Raw genomic sequence first — 13,992 nt, 5'->3', positions numbered from 1 at the left:
TTCCAAGTTCCCCATTAAATGGCAGGATGGCCCTTTGCCCTATCTATTTATCTCCCTGACTAGCCCTAGCTCAGCATAATTTTCATCTATTTACATCCCTCTCCTCACCAGAGTCTCCACCTTACTAGACAAATTTAATACACAAACCCTGTCCTGGGCAGGTCGTATAGCTGTGGTTAAGATGCTAATTCTACTGATCATACTGTACATACTGTAGAACAAATGTCATCCCTTGCCTGCCTCCTACTTTACCCATTTGCAAGATTGGTAATTGCTAAATTTAAATGGACACAAACCTAGAATTTGTTTCTCCACCATGACTAGATTGCGTAAAGATGCGGCATGGGTGTCTCGATATGAAGAAGTATTATTCCACTCTCCTGACACACCTCACCCACTGGTGGCAAGACGCCTCACCTCTAAGGTGGGTTGAAAGGGAAGCAGCTGGTGCACCACTCATTGCTCTCCTGCCTCTCCTATCTCAGCCTCCTATCACACTGGGCTGCCCATTAGCAACTATATTAGCTTCTAAATATGCCTGGTCTTTCCTCCTTAGGTGTACGAAGAAAGATGATACCAAGCCTCTGATGGTGTTACCACTACGATATTTTCTCGCTTTTCAGCCCTCACTCTCACTGCGCAATTGGATTGGCCTGGGAGTCACGCATTTCAAACGCTTAAAGCAAGAAGGTAATATATGCTTAGAGGATCTCTCTACTACTTAATGCTTACCCCTTAAAGACTTTTACAAGTATTTACAGAAAAAAGGTATTCTAAGATGTTCTACTCTCTCAACCCAGTTTTTTCCCTTCAGCGTATTCCTCATGGCTGAAACAGGGAAATCTAAACCTGGATACATTCTCAGATGAGAAGCAGATCTTAATGTACAACTGCCAATATCAGACTAGCATGTGGGACTTCTCTGGATGTCAAAAATATACTAAAGCGCAATATATAGGGAGAGAGCCCAGAAAATCTTGCTATGATGGCATAGGACCCCTTTACTATTGTCCATATTCATACCTGACTATACCCCTCTATGCTTTCTCCTTTCTATTTCATGATGTATGGATCATACTTTGTTGCCTTGACATCATTCTGACATTGTATTTTAAGTCTGGCTCATGTTTGTTGTTTGTAAAAGAAATTTTTCAATAAAATTTTTAAATTGAAAAAAAAAAGTTTGCTTTTTTCACGAACAAAATGTAATTTTTCATTTTTCTGTCCTAATGTCAATACATTCTATGAAGGCCGGTGGGCCCGTTTACATCCACATGTGTGATATTTCTGTAGTCGAGAGATATTGCACAATAAACGGCGCAGTGCATTTTCTCCTTGTACAGTACTTCTGAATGTGTAGACGTTGATTTTGCTTCCATTCCATGTTTCTGTTTTTGATAGAGTGTTATCCATTTTGCATCAGTTTCTAACTGTCAGTGAAAAAAGGGATACACTTCATTGGTTTCTCTTTTTTGACCCAACCCACTAATCCGTTTTAAAAATGGATCCACTGATTTCTATTGGGTGCAAGTCTGAAAACAGAGAATCAGTATGCAAATTTTTTGACAGCTGTTAAAAATAGTAAGTGAAAAAAAACAGCCATGTGAATAGACACATTAGGGCACATTTATCGACGTGTTTGTGCTTGGCATTGGTGTGAGTTGCATCTTTTTTTGCGCCTTTTTCGCTGTAAGGGTGCATTCACACTGAGTAAACGCTAGCTTATTCTGAACGTAAAACACGTTCAGAATAAGCGGCGTCTAAAGCAGCTCCATTCATTTCTATGGGAGCGGGGATACGAGCGCTCCCCATAGAAATGAATGGGCTGCTTCTTTCACTCCGTGCAGTCCCATTGAAGTGAATGGGGAGTGCCGGCGTATACGGCAAGCTCTGCTCATGCCGGAGCGTACGCGCCGGCACTCCCCATTCACTTCAATGGGACTGCACAGAGTGAAAGAAGCAGCCCATTCATTTCTATGGGGAGCGCTCGTATCCCCGCTCCCATAGAAATGAATGGAGCTGCTTTAGACGCCGCTTATTCTGAACGTGTTTTACGTTCAGAATAAGCTAGCGTTTACTCAGTGTGAATGCACCCTTACACTGGATTTATGAATTGTTTGCGCCTTTTGTCTACATGAGAATTCCCTATCCGCCACTTTGTGATTTTGGTGAGAAAAGTAGACGCGGTTGGCTAGAGGAACATGTGTTCACTGGATTTATTATATGCACCTTTTTTTTTAAAGAAAGGCGCGTAAATAGGCGCAAAATTACTTCACTCAGGGCATGACGTAAAAAACTGTGCAGACTACAGCAAACAATTGTAAGGTGTTAAAGGGGTAATAATTGACACAGTGTTGCTGTACAAATACTGTAAAAATTCCAAAACCAACGTGAAAGTTATTTTTACTGTTTTCCACACTATTTTCTGCAGTCAGTAGTTAAGTTGCTGTTGAGCAGTAATGCTTCTCCATGTGATCTTGTGCAAACTATCTGAGGAATTTATTGTAATTCCTCTCTTAAAATGGTTGTCCAACCGCAACAAGTTGGCAAGTTATGATGTCATTTCAGGGTGGAGCCCAGGGTCAATATAAGATTGACCTGGGGCGGAGCTTCTTGTTCTTGTTCTTCTGCTCTGACACATCTGGACACATGTGAGCAAGTTGGCTCTGTGTGTGGCCCCTCCCCCCTTGCTGGGGGAAGGGCGGGGCAGAAGCGGCCATATGCGCCCATGTGCTGAGAGACAAAGAATGCCATTCGGCCGAGGGACTTTGAAAGAGAGCCAGGTACTACTTTAACGCTAATGGACTTATGGAATTATGAGGAATTTGATGTAACTCCCATCTGATTATGGACTATGGACTTTTTGCATCGGTATGGAAAAACTCTCTTTATTTCTATATGCTATGGGGGGGGTGACACGGGTGCCCCCACCAGAGTCTTTAATGGACTGTATCTCCTGCCTTGTGGGTACCATGAGTTGACTGCGGAATCGCCGGGTGCCTAAGGACTGTTTCTGTTTCTAATCTCTTTAATCTGTTTTATCTCACTGCACTGTAACATACCTTCTCTGTAACCGTATAAGCTTGTGACCGCCAGGGTATATCTTTATATATATTTCTGGTTGACCTAGTATCGACCATCTTGGGTTAATAAAACTTTAAAACTTTAGAAGGCTCTTCTCGTATTATCCTATAAGGCCCGGTCCTCTCTCTGGGTTTGTGGGAGTGGACGGTATAGTTAAGAAGGCGATCGCGGGTTCTGCCCGTGGCAAAGGCCGGGTGGGCCAGCGGCTGCGGCTGTGTGGCTGAGGTGGAGGCCGGAGTCCTCGTGCCCTGGGGGCCGGAGGCTGGGGCGGAACGGCACGATACGTCACAGTGGTGGCAGCGTGGTGGGATATAGGATAAACAGTGTTGTGAGTTCGTTATAACTCAAGCATTGGGGATTGTTGCGACAAGCCTATGAGTTGAGCCCGGTACTAGGACAAGCTGTATATACGGTGAAAGTGTGATTCAGTGTTCTTTCCTACTTTCTCTTTGTCTATCCTATCTCCTAGTCTGCGAGACTTTCCAGCAGATGGCTGGTGAGCAGACAGAAGCAGCTGTGCAAGATATTGAGGAAAGTTCTACAGACGACCATGTGCCCAGGTCTCTGAAAGGAGTGGACTTGCATTTGCCACTGGGCCTGTAACAATTGTGCCCTAGTGACACTACTGCTCACATGCAGTTGATCCTTGAGTTGCACTAAGCTGCAGAGCGTCAAGCTGAGAGGGCACAATATCTGACTCCAGGGTTAAAAGGCAATGCCTTGGAAGTATTTGTTGGCCTACCATCTGAGGCTGATGTGGACTGTAATATCATTAAGGCAACCCTCCTCAAAGAAGTACAACCTCACTCCAGAGTTGTACTGCAGAAAGTTCCACAGCATCCGGCTGGATGCCACAGACAGCTATGCCATTGTTGCGGACAACTTACGGACTACCTTCTAGCCATGGATTGGAGATACTGTTACCAAGTTTGTGGACCTTGTGGATCTTGTGATTAAAGACCAGTTTCTCCATGTTTTCCTTTTGGATGTTCCCCAGTTTGTGTGTGCCCAGGAGCCAAACAACAGTCCAAGCTGTACAGTTTGCAGATTGCCATGCGGCCACCTGGAGGCCAGAGACCGGGGGAGGAGCCAAACTGCAAAGACCCCAAGCTGGAAGGAGAGGCAAAGCTGGATCTCACCATCATCTATTTTCTGCAAGGCGGGTGAGATTTTGCCATGTGAGGGGGAGGGGTAAGAGTCAAGCAGGGACTAAGAGACTCAGGGGCCAGTTGTCCACTGGCTTGGCCAGAAGTGATAGACTCTGAGGACATTATCCCTGGAAAGACTTTGCCTGTGACAGGGTGGCTGGATGCCATCCAGGATTACCTGTGACCCGGGTTCATACGGATTTGGGGATCCTCTGGACTGGGGTGCAGGAAAAGGACTGCGGGAGGTGGGGCTGCGGTCTCACCTGCTTGCTGATAAACTGTTGGGGACCGACTTAGGGCCCCTGGAGTCCCATTATGGGATGGAAGTAACCCCAACTTATTGTGATGCAATGTATGTTAATGTTGATGATACTATTGTAATGATGTAGTTTGTTGCACAGAGCGGGTAGGTTAGCTATGCGCCACCCCTCCTGATGTGTGCACAACTGAGTACCGTGACTTGTTGTCATGCAACGTATGTTAATGTTGATGATGCTATTGCAAAGCTGTAGTTTGTTGCACAGAGCGGGTAGGTTAGCTATGCGCCACCCCTTCTGCTGTCACCAGCAGAGTGCAGTGAAAATGCTAATGAGGCTGTGCTTATACCTGTGACAGAGGTGAGGGCTGTTGTGTCTGCGGACACGTCCACCCCTGCGGGGGCTGAGCCCTCCTCTCTCTGGTGTTGTCTCAAGTGAGGAATGGCCAAAACTAATTATCTGTGGCCAGTTGCCAAGATCAAAAGCCATTGTCTCACCCTAGGCATGCCATTAACATATCTGTGCTAACTTCCTTGATTCTTAGCAGGGGGCCATCCTGGCTCTGAAAGTTCTAACACATGTGAGCAGACAACCTGACTACCTGGATAACTTCAAACAGTTATGGTTTTATGATATTGCGCCAGGGAAAGATGTTATCATTATGACAATTAGCTCTTCCGGTGCGTAGTAGTGAGACGCACGTTTTTAACCCAAAAACTTGAAGCCTACGGGCTTGGGAAGAGCCCAGGCCCAGTTCTCGTTACTCAAAGGGTATTGGGTTATCATGTTTGGTGTCAATGTGTTGGGGAACTCACTGCGAGCAAAGACATGCCACTTGTTTCACCGTATGATCATGTGATTAGGAATTATGACCATTTAAAGTTATTTGATTGCTAAGATTGAGGGTGGTCCGAAAGCCCTGATGATGTCATTTCAGGGTGGAGCCCAGGGTCAATATAAGATTGACAGGGACCACACAGTGGCTCAGTGGTTAGCACTGCAGCCTTGCAGCGCTGGAGTCCTGGTGTTCAAATCCCACCAGGGGCAAAAAACCATCTGCAAGGAGTTTGTATGTTCTCCCTGTGTTTGTATGGATTTCCATCCCATATTCCAAAAAAGACATACTGATAGGGAATAATGTACATTGTGAGCTCTATGTGGGGCTCACAATCTACATTTAAAAAAAAAATAAAAAATAAGATTGACCTGGGGCGAAGCTTCTTGTTCTTGTTCTTCTGCTCTGACACATCTGGACACATGTGAGCAAGTTGGCTCTGTGTGTGGCCCCCTCCCCCCTTGCTGGGGGGAAGGGCGGGGCAGAAGCGGCCATGTGCGCCCATGTGCTGAGAGACAAAGAATGCCATGCGGCCGAGGGACTTTGAAAGAGAGCCAGGTACTACTTTAACGCTAATGGACTTATGGAATTATGAGGAATTTGATGTAACTCCCATCTGATTATGGACTTTTTACATCGGTATGGAAAAACTCTCTTTATTTCTATATGCTATGGGGGGGGGTGCCACGGGTGCCTCCACCAGAGTCTTTAATGGACTGTATCTCCTGCCTTGTGGGTACCATGAGTTGGCTGCGGAATCGCCGGGTGCCTAAGGACTGTTTCTGTTTCTAATCTCTTTAATCTGTTTTATCTCACTGCACTGTAACATACCTTCTCTGTAACCGTATAAGCTTGTGACCGCCAGGGTATATCTTTATATATATATTTCTGGTTGACCTAGTATCAACCATCTTGGGTTAATAAAACTTTAAAACTTTAGAAGGCTCTTCTCGTATTATCCTATAAGGCCCGGTCCTCTCTCTGGGTTTGTGGGAGCGGACGGTATAGTTAAGAAGGCGATCGCGGGTTCCGCCCATGGCAAAGGTGGGCCAGCGACTGCGGCCGTGTGGCTGAGGTGGAGGCCGGAGTCCTCGCGCCTTGGGGGCCGGAGGCTGGGGCGGAACGGCGCGATACGTCACACAGAGGTTCCGATTAAAAAGAATGGAGCAGAAGAATTAAGGCACAACTTCTCCCCCCCAGTTATCATGATCAGTGGCTTTCCCAGTGGTCGGACACAACAGATCATCAAGTTACTCATGAGCATATGGATAGGGAGCAACTTGCTGTGATAGGACAACCCTTTTAAAATGCACCAGGCTACACAACAGGGCTGCTATAAGGTGAAATGCATCATGTAATGTGTACCAGATATATACATAATGTATCTGTAATATTGTCATCTACTTGAGGTATAAACATTAGAGATGAGCGAACACCATTCGATCGAGTAGCTATTCGATCGAATATCAGGCCGTTCGAGGTATTCGATTCCAATCGAATACCAGTCCGCATATGCAGTAAAAATTCGTATCCCCTCCCACCTTCCCTGGCGCTTTTTTTGCACCAATAACTTCAGGGGAGGTGGGACAGGAACTACAACAACAGAGGCAGTTAAAAAAATTGAAAAAACCTATTGACTGCCGAAAACATGTGACCTCCCATTTATAAGAATGGCCACCGGCATATTCACCATTTTTGTGGTCAGAGATAGGGAGAGAAACATATCTGCTGAGGGCTAGAGAGGCATTAGCTTCAGATAGGCAGGGAAAAACCAAAGAACAACAGCTCTTCTCAGAACTATACACTGCAGGGACAGGAGTCCAGATTTCCACGGACGGTGGAAAACAGGGTTACTTCTTGCTATATACCAGACAAACAGCTTTTATTTAGGAGGGCCACAACAAAATAGCAGGAATCCACAGCAGTTACTTCTTGCTATATACGTCCAAACCAGCTTTTCAGGTGGTCAACCCCAAAACAAGGATACAGAGTAATTAGGTCAGGCTATGTATGCTCAATCCAGATATCCAGGGTGTGTACCCCCAAAAGCTAGGTGGGAGACACCGAAATTCAGTCAGGCTATGTCCGCTCAATCCAGTTGTTCACAGTGTATAACCCCAAATCCTAGGTGGGAGAGCCAGAAATTCAGTCAGGCTATGTCTGCTCTTTTCAGTTTTTCACGGTGTGTAACCCCAAAACTTAGGTGGGAGAGACAGAAATTCAGTCAGGCTATATCAGCTCAATCCAATTTTTAAGGGTCTACCCCTTGTATTTTTCATTTATTTCTGTGACATTATTTCAACCAATAACTCAAGCAGTACAAGCACCGGACACTGGTACTAGAACACTGAAAACTTCTATATAAATGTAGTACAACTGCAGCCATTATTTCTCCGCCCTCCCAGGATCTCTTTTCGGGTCCTTTTACTGTCTCTCCCTCTGTTGAGCCACTTCCACTCAATACGGTGTGATACACTAAACAATATATTTGATACTTAGGTCGCTCATGTCTTCCTATTCTCAATGGCAACTGTTGGCATTCTTCACAGTCACACAAGTACAGTTAAGGATTGTTTGATGTCATATCTCTCAACCTTTCACCCTCACAAGTTTCTTTCCTAAAGTATAAGGAAACTTTAATGAAGGACAATCCGAACATCTGGTGTGACCGTTGTGACAGGACCAGGGGAAAAGTGGTAGAAGGAGTATACATTTCTCCCAGGTTCCTGTCATACACAATCTAGGTGCAGCTGAGCATAGCTGCGCTCCTGGCTGGTGGGTCTTACCAAAATCCTGGTAAAGGTCTGGCTGCTGGAGCAGGGAGTATTGGTGTCTCTATTCCATTCAGCCACTCCAGGTTTTGGGATATGTGGAGTTAAATCCTTGCTATCCAGAAGTATGTGTATGAAAGGGCAGTCAGCCCCCAGATATATGTCTCTCTCTGCTCCTGGGAAACTACTTATGAAGTTGTGAGTAATACTGCTGTTTTTGTGTTTAGGGAGCTGTGCAGAAGGCCCAGCTCTCATAGTTAGGATACCTGCTGTTGAAGGTAGAAGCCGGACGGCTAGGATTTTATTTTGTATTGTTTCTGTTTTGTTTTGCCTGAAAAACCCTAATAAAACTGGTTGCGGCCAGATACACCATAGTTGGATGGATTGGACTTTCATTTTGTGCCAAAAAGTGGTCAAGACAGCGATTCCTGAGCTAATCCCGTTACACCGTACACCGTGCCAACTGGAGCACTGAAATTACTATCTCTGGAAGTGGTACACCTTTTTTCTCTGCGTTTAGCCATGCTCGATGCTATGCTAGCTGACTACACTTCGTTGGTCGATGGTTATCTTAATGCATATTGCCAAGGGGCATCAGATGTATTTCTCAGCACTGATGCCACCTCCTCTGAGCTCCCAAAGGAACTTCAGCAGATTTGTGTTTTGCAGCAAAAGAGAAGAGAATAGGCCTTGAAAGAATATCAAATGGATGGTGCGGGTTTCCTAAAAAGGGGGCAAGGGTGGGATGACTCTGTTGGGAAGATTGGTCATGTTGGGAGGAAGAAGGGGCAGACTCTAGGGTATGAACACGACTGCAGGTAGTGACTGACCGGCTGCTTGAAAAGCAGCTGGAAGCATTATCCGCTAGCCATTGTAACACCTCTTCCTGGTGCTCGGGCCTGGTCTGCGTTGTACCCTGCACCCTGCTTAACGCAGCTGCCATATCAGGAATTGTGATGAGCGCATGCTAATGTTTCTTGTCCAGTGGAAAGGATGGGATAGCATTTCACATAAGTCTGCCACCCATGGAAACTCATGGTGCAGAAACTGAGGGAGCTGACTTTGATGAACCCTTGGGTTTTGTAGATGGAAGTCCATCAAAGGTCTCTGCTGCTCACACACCCTGTTCAACATACGGTATATAGGGTTTCAGCATGTGGTAACCTCACACAACAGCCGATACTTCAGGCAGATGTAGGCGTTGCTGGAGTGTATTGAGGCTAGCACCAGGTACTGTAGACTTGCCAAATTGGGAGCACAAGCGCCGCACTTTAACCAGTAGCTTGTGTAAATGGGGTTAATTTGTTAAAAACCATTGCACCAATAATTTGAAAACGTGGGCCATGTTTGGACCATGTTTGAGTCTGGCAAGTTCCAGATCTGCTACCAGGTTCCGGCCATTATCACATATGTCAACCTGCACCTGGGCCAAGGTGCATCGGGGCAAAAAACATTGCCATCTCATCCAGGATGGCATCCCTGACCTTGGAGGCACTGTGCTGTCTGTCCCCCAAGCTGATGAGCTTCAGCACGGCCTGCTGACGTCTCCCCATGCCAGTAGCTGGGGTCGATTCAACGCTAGAGGAGGAGGAGGAGGGTGGTGTTTCAGCACTCCTGCCAGGAATATTGGGCGGGGAGACAAGGCAGGCTGCCACAGTTTGCGACTCGGTCCCAGCCTCAACTACATTCAGCCAGTGTGGCGCTATTGAGATGCAGTGTCCCTGGCCGCATGCACTTGTCCACGTGGCGGTGGTCAAGTGGAACTTTGTGCAACTTAGCGCAGAACTTAGGGCCTGCCTGATGTTATGGGACAAGTGCTGGTGCAAAGCACAACTCACCCTAAGGGCCAAAAACACTGCTGATGAATTTTGTTCCATTCCAAAGGACTCTGTGTATAGATTTGGCTCGTTAAGGGCCATAAAAGTGAATTTTGGAAGGTCTTACCACATAACACACACACACACATATCCACAATGACAGTTCAGGGTAAGTACTGATAGATTTCCCATTGCCTATTCGATCTGTGGTTGTCATGGGCAACGTGATTTAAAGGGGTGGTTGTTAATGTTTCTTTAGCTTAAATTTGGGTTTCTGTCCATCCATTTGGAGAAGAAAGAAGGTCTCCAGGTATTTTCCCACTTTGATAGAGGTTTTTTTGAGTGTGGAAAGTGTGTAGTTGATAGGCTGTGATGGTGGGGTAAAAGAATGACTTGGGCTTGTTAGATGCCCCCAGGCATGCTTCCCCTGCTGTCCCAGTTGCATTTCAGAGGTGTTGGCATCATTTCCTGAGGTGTCATAGTGGACTTGGTGACCCTCCTGAGTCGAATGATGGGTTCCCCTGAAACAAAGCATTTTCTCCCATAGACTATAATGGGGTTTGATATTCGAGCGAATAGTCGAAAATTGAGTTGCTATTCGAAACAAATAATAACTATCGAATATTTTACTGTTCGCTCAGTTCTAAAAAACATCTTGGTGAATATCATGTGCATAAGGTAAGCATCTAGCAGTTATTGTTTAATAGTGTTTTCATAGTCTATGAAGCATTTACGTCTTCTTCCCCTTCCTTATTAACATTTCCTTTATAGTACAAAGAGAGTGCCACTTGCCAAATTCACAACGGCAGTGCTCTGTATTTCTTTGCAAAAAAAAAAAAAAAAGTGGATAAATGTAATTGGATGTATTATGAGGTTTAGGCTTAATAATGAATGTAATGCTGAAACAAAATAAAAGGGTCCCATTCCTTCATCTTCCATTCACAGCTGATTTTACTTCTCGTAACACTTTATTTTAGGGTAACTTTAAATTACTACTTCATTTTATGGCTTGTGTTAGAGGGATGGGGAGAAGACAAATTCTGTTAGGTTCTAGCTGTTTGTGTGTAATGTGGGGGAGGAGTCAGGTCATTGTCCATAATGAATGAAATACTATAAGAAGACAATCGCCTTCTGGCTAAACTATTCATTAGATAAGTTCAGAGTGCTGACCTGACCACACCCTAGGAATCAGAGGAATTGCACAAGGAGAGTGACATGTATTGTATTTACATACAATGCACTTATTGAGAACTGGAAGATTACTTTAAACCCCAAAATAGTCAATGAACTATAGGTAGAGCAGGAAGAATTGAGGATACAATTGAAGTCTTTGCAACAGTAGTTCAGCATTTGGAGTGTAACATACTGTTTTTGGAGTGGTGTGGGGGAGGAGCAACCTACATGATGGATGAACAATTGCTGCTATGATCAACTGTGCACCTTACAGTTCCATTATGTCAACATCACATCCCCTGTGAAAGTTTTATCTCACTACTGACCATGAAATTTTGCATTTTACCACCTTGCCAGTAATACGGATATGCCACTAAGCATTTAGTGCTTTAATTCTCAGTCTAAGGGTGCATTCACACTACATAACGCCAGCGTGTATCACAGTCGTACACGCCGGCGCTACAGCAGGGCTGCCAAACACTTCCCATTCATCTCTATGGGAGCCGGCATGCGAGCGCTCCCCATAGAAATGAATGGACTGCTTTTTCCCATTCATTTCTATGGGGAGCACTCGCATGCCGGCTGCCATAGAAATGAATGGGAAGTGTTCGGCAGCCCTGCTGTAGCGCCGGCGTGTACGGCTGTGATACACGCTGGCGTTACGTAGTGTGAATGCACCCTAAGGCTAAGGCCGCACGGGCCGGAAACGCCGCACTAAAGCGCGGCAGGAACAAATGCGGCGTAAACACATTGCAGTTCTTCCTGCAGCGCTTTGAACAGAAAGTTCACAGAGTTTTCATCTGCGGACTTTCTATTACAATTATATCTATGGGAAAGCTGCTGGCGTTTCTGTAGATATAATTCACATGCTGTGATTTTCAAAACCGCAACGGTTTTGGAAATTACAGCGTGTCTGTGCTGCAATTTTTTTCCGCAAAGTGAGCATGGTATTCGCATGAATCCCATCCACTTTGCAAGTACTGTACAACGCCTGCTAGCAAAAAAAAGGAACCCATTGAAGTCACTGGGAGGCTTTTTTTCAGCGCTGAAATTCCATACCAAATTCCTCACCATTTTCCTCCGTGTGAATGCACCCTCAGGATTTTGGAGAAGAAAAAAATCTGCTTCAGGAATTTTTTTTTTCCTCCAGCACAGTGTATGCACCTTGAAAAAACTGCTAGCGGTTTTTCGACGCAGTTTTTACCAATTCCATGTGGCTTTTCCACCTCCCATTGACTGCGTTGGTTTTTGCAGGTGGAATTCACCTGAAGAAAGCTTTTTTCCACTAGCGGAAAAAATCTGCTAGCTGGAAAAAAGTGCTAGCGGAACCCATAGAACCCTATGGGGAGGCTTTTTTACCACATGGATTCTGACATGGATTCAGTGCCAAAATCCTTGCCAAAAAACTCAGTATGAAATGCTGTTAAAAAACGAAAAGGGAAAAATAATAATGTGCTGCACTTTTTTTTCCACAGTGCTTTTCTGTACATTTTTTTTCCACTATTAAATATATACAGTAGGAAAAATGCTTGTGATTATGCAGCTAAAATTAACATGCTGTGTTTTTTCCCCCTGAAATGTGTGGGTGAGATTAAAGGGATTCTATCATTAAAATTGTATTTTTCCTGCCTACCACGTCAGAATAGCCTTAAGAAAGGCTATTCTTCTCCTACCTTTAGATGTTTTCTCCGGGCCGCTGTTCGGTAGAAATCCCGATTTTTGTTGGTATGCAAATTAGAGATGAACGAGTAGTACTCGATCGAGTAGGTATTCGATCGAAGATGGATAGATAGATAGATTCAATTTAATACTGTTAGCAAACAGCTTTATTCTTCTCTTTTCATAGCAAACATGTACATCACATCACAAAAGCAAACCCTCAACCATCTGGATACTGACTAGGCATTCACCATCCATCACTGTTCACACAAGGGCAATGAGGCAGATTTTAACAGCAGATTTCACCTCAAAATCTGCCTCCATACAATGGTGGTCTATGGAGACTGCTAGCTTTTTTTTCTGCTAGCAGAAAAAAGAAGCGGCATGACTTTCTTCAGGCGGATTCCGCCTGAGGAAAGCAATAGAAGTGAATGGGAGGTGAAAAACGCCTAGCGTTGTTTTGCAAAAAACCGTGACTGAAAATACCTAGCATTTTTTTTTTTACAGTCCATTCACTTTAGTGGAGGGGAAAACCACCTGGCGTTTACTGAAGCAGTTTTTACCAAAAACTACTCCAGAAAACGCTCCAAACAACGCAGCAAGGTCAAAAAACAGCATCCTAATTAGGAAGCATTTTATTGTAGGACCAAAATAAGTCAGGCAGTTTTTACGTGTGAACTAGCCCTAAGACCCTGGGCCTACTATTCAGCTTCTCCACCAACATATTGTTCTGGCACACAGCCTTCTATCCCCAAACAGGGAGCATTGTGGGAAGGGCTAACACAACTTATAGAGCCCTTTCATCTCCTGCTATTTAAGCATTATTAACAGATCATTTGTGTGCAGATCCACATGAAACACCCAACTTTCCTAGACTTTTCTGTGCCACCCTGCTTTCCTAGGGTCAAATACATACTTGTTTTGCAACTCTAATGGTATAAATATGTCACTCCAGCAGTCACGCTGCCTCAGATCCAACCATTTCTTGCAGGTGCCACTTCAATAACAGCAAATAGTTCAATATAACAGTAATTCTGCAATTTATAGTTCTCCACTATAGCTCTTTACTTGTGGTATAAGGATAACATCAAGGTCAGTCAACTTGTGAATAAAATCTCACTCTGCCTCCAGTTACAGAACATACTCTCTTTGATCAGCCAGTGGGACAACCAGTTCTGGTATCTGAACCTGTTGGGGCTTTCATAATGTAGAAGGACAAAGCACAGCTACTGGAACCTTCCAAGAAAC

The 13,992-nt window shown here is 44.8% G+C and overlaps 1 protein-coding gene and 1 pseudogene across 2 annotated transcripts in view; both read left to right on the top strand.

The window, feature by feature from the left end:
* The window catches only part of LOC142210854 (galactoside alpha-(1,2)-fucosyltransferase 2-like), a 102,289-nt gene that overhangs the window by 15,929 nt on the left and 72,368 nt on the right, over window positions 1–13,992 (top strand). The window contains exons 2-3 of one of the 2 annotated variants that reach the window (XR_012717002.1): window positions 325–424; window positions 557–1,114. The exons of the other annotated variant lie outside the window; for it this stretch is intronic. The gene's annotated coding sequence lies outside the window, so the exon portion shown is untranslated. Of the gene's footprint in view, window positions 1–324; window positions 425–556; window positions 1,115–13,992 lie in introns of those variants that run through there. 2 annotated transcript variants of the gene reach the window in all.
* Window positions 4,138–13,992, top strand: part of LOC142210018 (piRNA biogenesis protein EXD1-like) — a 40,740-nt pseudogene continuing 30,885 nt past the window's right edge.

This window comes from Leptodactylus fuscus, chromosome 6, assembly GCF_031893055.1.
Source record: "Leptodactylus fuscus isolate aLepFus1 chromosome 6, aLepFus1.hap2, whole genome shotgun sequence".
In the NCBI taxonomy this organism is placed as follows: domain Eukaryota; kingdom Metazoa; phylum Chordata; class Amphibia; order Anura; family Leptodactylidae; genus Leptodactylus; species Leptodactylus fuscus.
The sequence above is the reverse complement of the archived record's forward strand: the minus strand, read 5'-3'. Positions and strand labels throughout refer to the sequence as shown.